This window comes from Mytilus californianus, unplaced genomic scaffold, assembly GCF_021869535.1.
Source record: "Mytilus californianus isolate M0D057914Y unplaced genomic scaffold, xbMytCali1.0.p SCAF_7, whole genome shotgun sequence".
Taxonomy (NCBI): Eukaryota; Metazoa; Mollusca; class Bivalvia; order Mytilida; family Mytilidae; genus Mytilus; species Mytilus californianus.
The window spans coordinates 21,122,620-21,130,143 of NW_026262723.1; positions in this window are offsets into that span (position 1 = coordinate 21,122,620).

Below are 7,524 nucleotides of genomic sequence, written 5' to 3' on the forward strand. Positions count from 1 at the left end.
TGGTTCTCTAATCTATCATTGGTCACTAACGTGATCTCGAACAGACTAGCAAATTGATGCATTTGTTACTTATTTGTACCGTAAAAGTTAAAATATTCATTTATGTGGAGGATTGTACTTATCAGCTATCTCTTTATCTATGTACGCTCAAATTGACAATATTACTTGAAAATTCCGATAACTTTTTCATGACGTCATTTACCACTAAAATAAACTTTTAAAGAAGGATACTAAAGCCATCATAAACGCTGACAACATTTGATATTGAAATTTAGTGAATTCAATGTTCTTCCTGGCAGATAAAATTTAGGTAACAACAGATAAGTGTGATGATTCAATTTTAGTCAGCCAATTTTATCATCAAATTGTTAAAAGCATGAATAAGTATTGAATAAAAAATGAGAAAAAATAAATTACAGTTAAAATGTTAGTATTACAGCTTTTAGAATATTTAGCAGTTGACTCTATTGCAGGATGTTGCAGTAGTGTAAAATCCTGACCATTAAGGTGTCAGGACACTTCTTAAAATTTGTGTAAAATATCTTAATTTCAAAAAATTAAACCATAAGTTTAAATTTAACTTAATTTTAAACATTTTGTAATGGTCGAAGGACGAAAAACAAATAAAAACTATTATAAATCCCCAAAAGAAAAAAAATATTTATGAATCATTTTTCAACTGTTTCTCAATTTCCCCTATGTTTCAAAAATTGATGTTGTTTTCTTTAAAAGAACAGCCGGGTCTCTTGGAAAAATTATGCGGTCAATAATATTGAATAACCGGTCATCTTGAATAGTGAAAAAAATTGTAAATGTTTCGTGATTTTCATGGTAACCTGTTCAATTTCTTGCATACATGTCATGCCAATAATGGTATTGACAAATGTTGTAATCAATTTCCGAAGATGGATTTGACCATTCTTTTGGTCATTTTTCTCTTCCAGTATTCGATTATTTCTACATTCTTGAATTTCCAATGTTTTGGTTTGACCACTCCTGATGAAGGGAAATCAAGAAAAGCATTTCGATTGCCATATTTAGCAAGTGTTATTTTCATTTCCCTTTAAATTATGTTTTCTGATAGTGAATAAAATTGTATTTTCAGTATGCTAATCAATAAAGCAGAGGAATGTTCTTTTTGAATTTCACCCTAACCGACATTGAAACCAGCATGTTGGTCTTAATCTTAGACTATCACATACCTTTCTACAACAGATTTTTACGAAATTGGAACATTAGCAATCTACAGTGGCCTTTATCTACCACTGCAACTTATATATATACAACTCGTCTGAACATCAGCCCAACAATGTTAGATCTGTAAATTTGCTTTCGCAAATTTTTTGTTCTTCCCTCGCCGGGATTCGAACTCATGCTACTGAGATATCGTGACACCAAACAAATCGCCTGCACTGTATCCGACGCGCTAGACCACTCGACCATCTAGGCTTCAAAAATAAAGCTTTCCGTGGTCGGGTGTTACCTTTCCTCGTCAGTTTTAATCTAGAGTCGTAATAAATATATAAAACAAAGTATGAATTGAAATGCGTTTCTAATTAATATCTAAGTGAATATTCAAGAGAATTATTATTTTGTTAGTTTCAACGATTGTGTTCCCTTTTCAATGTTATAGCAGCAAAACATTAGGTATAAAAGTAAGAAACCTCCTTGAAGTAGTTTCTTAAATTCAGTGCACTTGTCGTCAAAAAAGTTAAGATTATCATTTAAGAAATAAATGCTTCTTTTATTGGGGTGTAAAAGTGTTGACCGAAGCACATTTTGTATGAAGTTTTAAAAATGTGTGCACGATCAATACTTTTACACCCCAATAAAATTACAAAATGAAGCATTCATTTCTTATAATTACATTTTTATGATAAAAAGACAATGAACAAAAAGGTTTTATTAAGTTTTTCTTTTATTTACCTGTGCACTTTATCGTAGAAGCACGGGTCATCACGAATTTAACATTTCATTTTCATATTAAGGTTAATTTTTTAATGTTGCGCGATTGTTGTTAGCCACTAAAACTAACTAATTCTCTTGAAACATACATGTAATGTAATTATTTAAAAACCATTTGGCTAAATATATATTATATAAAAGTTACACAAGAATAACTATAAATAATTTTCAATTCTGTGAACCACCCATCCTATTCCACATAATGTTCCTGGTTGGAAGTTCAAAGTTTAATGCATTGTTATCGTGGTTTGTGTGCATAGCACAAGTAGTACATAGCAACAAGATGTTAGGAGTTCAAAAAATATCAAATAATTTTTGCAATAATCTTTAATTTTAAATTACAACTACATGATGCTGTTCATATTTTGCCTCTGCTATAACTACTGTTGCATTTATCTATAACATGCTGTGTTACCTGGACCGGGGTCTAAATGGCAACTAGATTGTACTTTGTATTGCTTGAAGATAAATTTCATTTATAAAAATGACATTGAAATAAAAATTACAGAGGAAAATTTCTGACCGGGGAATTTTCATACTTTCTAGTCTTCACTGATTGGTATACTGCTTAGTATAAATCATTGAATTCACTGGTCAATCGACCATTCAGCATTTCAGTACATATCTGGCAATAATTGAAGACACACAGTAAGTATGATTAAACAGTGAAAGCACTCTAGCCAATAATAATAATAATAATAATAATAATAATAATAATAATAATAATAATAATAATGATAATAACAATTTTAATGATGATAATGAAATAATAATAATAATTAAGATAAAAATTTGAATTTTTTTCCAAATGTGAAGTTAGTGGTTATACAAATCGGACAAAACATATTTTAACTTAGGAGATTGGTCTCTACTGTTTATTGTCATTAATCTACGTTCTGGATTTAATTTTTCCTCTTTAATTTTTTTTTTAATTTCAACATAAATAACAAACAAAAAATGAACGACTCATGAAATGATTGTCTTGTTCAAAGAAAGTAATACGGTATATAGTTTTTTGTAAAAATTAACTAACATATTATTCTCTTTTCCAGAACTGTGAATGGCACTTATAGCTGTCACGTGCATATTACAAACGTTGTGCGACTGTGCAGGAGATTCAAATATAGAGCGAAACAAAATCAAAACGCTGACATCAGTGTTGCTTGATTGCTTACAGTTTCAGTTTTCTGAAGAAAAGTTTAATGATATATTTGTTTGTACTCATATTGATATGAGGTCTTATATGAAATATATAACAGGTATAATAAAAGATGTGACAAAACCTATTTTACAAAGTTAGAAAACACTTGTTGGGAACTATGTCAAGAAATGTATTCTTCTTCCGTATTGTCCTGTGGTGAAATCAAATCGCTATGGTTGATATTCGTTCGATTAGCTGACGGTAAGGTATGTCCACCTTGTTTAGAAAATAAAAACTACTCTGTCGTTTGTACACTATTTGATTTAAGTTCTGCTCAGAGAGAAAAGCAATCAAGTATTGATTTTCGGAGGTTTTTGAACTTTTTTCAACCTTCATCAAAAACAAAGTTGCACAAACCTTTAATCGAACAACTTCATGATGTAATTGTTAACAATATAAAAGCTGGTTGGCTTGAAATTAGATGCAATAGAAATAGAAAAATTACTTCTTTCAAACAGCTGTGGTGTTCATTTAAAGGCAAGACTTTGAATTTCTACAAATTTGAAAAGTCGAACGTCGTCAATGAATGCAGAATATGTATTTCAGAAAATGTAATGAAGAATTTAACTTTTGATAAATATTCACAAGACGATATTCTTATTCTGACAATAGAATGCGGCATAAAATATAAACTTAAATCATGTGATAACTCTTTACAAGATTGGTTTGACATTCTAGAATTATACAATCACAAAAGCAGTCCCAGGACAAAAATAACTAAAGAGAATTACAAATGTGATCAATTCTCACTTCCGATGCTGGTAAATGTAACAACACCGAAAGCGAACGCCGAACCATGTAATCCAGATGATTTAAAGCTTCCAAAAATTCACGATCATAAAACCTTCGTTCTAGAGACAAAAAGAAACAAAACTAATTTTCCCTATAAAGAAAGATGGGAAGGGTTTAAAAATTTCAAACGAACTAATAAAGAAGGAAAAACTGTAATGATTAGTAGAAGTAGAATACTTGGTGATATTGCGCCTGGAAACTATAATTTGCGGGACCTTATGCCAATCATAGGTTTACCTCCGCTGAAACCTAAACATACAGTTGTGAAAAATATAAAGTGGATGTCAAAGGAGCTCTCCGAAAGCACGCATAGTTCAGGAAAGCTTATATTTCTGCCATCATTTGATGAACAAATTGCAACAGAGAACGCTACATCAGAATTTCTGGAATATTATGGTTGTGGTTTTGCAGACATGTCATCTGAAACTGTGACATTGCCGTTCCGACATTGCATTCAAGATTTTACTTACAAAAACGATTATTTAGAAGACTTCGTGTTGAATTCTGGAGCTGGAATTGAAAAACACAGTTTTGTTCATTTGGATTGTCCAATGCAAGATGATTCCGGCTTTTTCATTCTTGGTGAAATTCATAATGAAGATGAAATTCATTTAACAGCATTCAAAATACCTCTAAGACACACTCTATACGTTCCAGGGGGTTGCATACATTCAAATGACTACTTGAAAGGTACTTGGAGAACTATGTTATCAGACGAATCGGACATTGACCACGTGCTGCTGATGAAAAAGTCAAACGAAGGAGTTCATCAGTTTCATTTCAAATTTAAATAAAAAAGATATGATTTTTTTTGTTACTATGTTTGTATATTGTTTATTGAAATCACTACCTCCGAACCCTACACCCATCCTGCCCCAAAATAGGCAATAAACAAACAACTAAGAGACTATCAAAATAACAATAATAAGGGTTTTCTTTTGTTTTGAAAATGATTGGATCAAGAGTTATCGCACTGAATCGACATTAAAGGCCGTTTACCAATCAATCAATGACCATTTGTACCGAACGATGACAATCTTAAAATGCCATGTGTAACTTCCATTTTGTCATCAGTAACAACATACTAAAATTTTAAAATCATTATGAGACGGTTCATAAGTTATAGCAAGAAAACGTCATAAAGTGCCATTTTCCAATCAAGCAAGAACCATAATTTCAGAACGGTAAAAGCGAAAATAGTCAATATCAAACTTCATCTCCATTTTACATCGGTAGCAACATTCTAAATTTGAAACGTTTTGATTGGATGGTTCTCATGTCATTACCGCAGCTGCAACACGAAAAACTGTCCGCACATCCACTAATTCTCGATCGCCCGCCTGCAATCCTGCCCTCAATGAATAAAGTTTTTCCTAAACGAAAACCCTCATGAATTTACCAAGATAAGTGCTAATATTGATAAAGTTGTCTATCAAGAAAACTAGATACATATTAAAGAAATGTCTTTGGTTGTTTGGTGATTTACGATCCGTTACTACAAACATATTCAAATTCGGGACTTATAATTTCATACATAGATAAAAGCTCTAAAAGAGGTGTGCGTGTGCACTGAACTAGTTTGAAATCGCTTTATTACTGTAATAACTATATCTAATAGATTCGAAAGTAATATCAAGAGTTTCAAGATTTTGTGATTCTGAACTTTTGTAAAACAAAACTGAAAATAATCTTTAAAATATTTTGTGATTATGCAGTTTGCTAAACAGATATAACAACAAACGTCAACATTTTTGGATTCTTTTTTATATATATATTCATACAGTAATCCAATATTCAACGATTTTCAACGATTTTACGATTCTTAACTTTTTATTTACAGATAATATAAACACCTTAAAAAAAATATGAAAACAACACTTTATAAATTTCATACGTCCGAAGCGCTTTTCTGGATTTACCTTCATCAGAAATGCTCAAAACCGCATATTTGAAAGCCAAGAATGTATAAGAACCGAAACAAGTAAATTATCATTCTACACTTTTTATATACAGAAACCATTGTTTTATCACAATTATAAAGGCAATGATTAACTTGATTGAGGTTATTTATAATTTCATTGTGTTCATACTAAGTGACATCTACGTTCATCATAGATGAAGTAGATGAGAAAAAAAACAATGTTAAATGAAGGCAACAGTAGTATACCGCTGTTCAATAGTCATAATTCGATTAAGCAAAAAATAAATCCGGATAACAAACTAAAACCGAGGGAAACACATCAACTATAAGAGAAAACAACTGAACAACAGAAACACTGAACTACAACAAAAGCATACTCCAACATACATAGAAATGGATTATCTGATAACAACTGCCATATTTCTGACTTGGTACCGGACATTTTATGAAAAAATGGTGGGTTGAACCTGGTTGTATGGCTAGCCAAACCTCCCGCTTATATGGCAATGTTAAAAAACCCGCTAAAATGACAACACTATGTGACAGGAATACAATTAAATTGCACGGTTTAAATATAACCAGGTCAATAAAGATTAAGGAAGTTACCTAGATATTGGACATTTACATCACGTTTATTTTTTAAACCTCTTTAACTAATTAGTTCAATATATTATTAAGGTTTGTGAAAAATTTGTTTGTTAATTCAAACCGAATTGACGACATAGCTTTGAAAAAAGAGAACAATTAAACTTCGTGTCCGATTTACCTTTAAACTGTTAATTTTCTATGCGCCACTGATGAGTGTTATGTTGACGTAAAACGCATCTGTCATACCAAATTATATACCTGGTATCTTTGATGCGTGTTACCAAGGGGCAATGAATAAAAATAACTCAAATCCGGGGGATAACTGGGCAACTCATTTATATAAAAATTACAACACTGATATTGTTACTTGAAATCTTTACCGAAAGATTTCATTTATGAGTAAAATCAAAGTATTATAAATCGAAGGTGCTTGCGAGACTTCTATATGATTTTCGTATCAACCTCCGTTTCATATTTTCAGTCTGAATTATTTATTTGTGTACATCAGCAAAGAAACCGGGATATCGGTGTATATAATACTGGATTGAGATATCCCGGTTAATCATTAAATTTGATTGGTTACCTAAACAGCCCATATCCCTTGTGAAGGAAAATAAAGATAGAAATGGCAATTATTGTTAGGCCACACCAATTTGATTTTTAGTTCTTCGGACAAAAGCTCCAAAAATATGGGGCGAGCGAGCGAAATTTTTTTTGATTGTATTTATTTCTTGAAAATGAGTTTTGTTGAGGCGGGTGCTCTACAAGTGGAGCGAGCGGTATGATTTTTTTTTAATTGTGCGATTTAAAATTTTATGTACATATTACGACTAAGTTACTTCAAAGAAAAAGGAGAAGAAACATGCTCATATGCATATAATATGATGTATTTGTGCCTGTAGTACAGTCTGTACCATATCCAACTTTCTGGTTCGCTTTGGTTTAGTATAATTTTGATTATTTTCGTCAAATAACCTTTGACTGTGTGAATTTTCATTTAAATTCATACATGTGTATATATTAAGGAAGCATAGCAGATGCAGTTTAACAAGAGGAA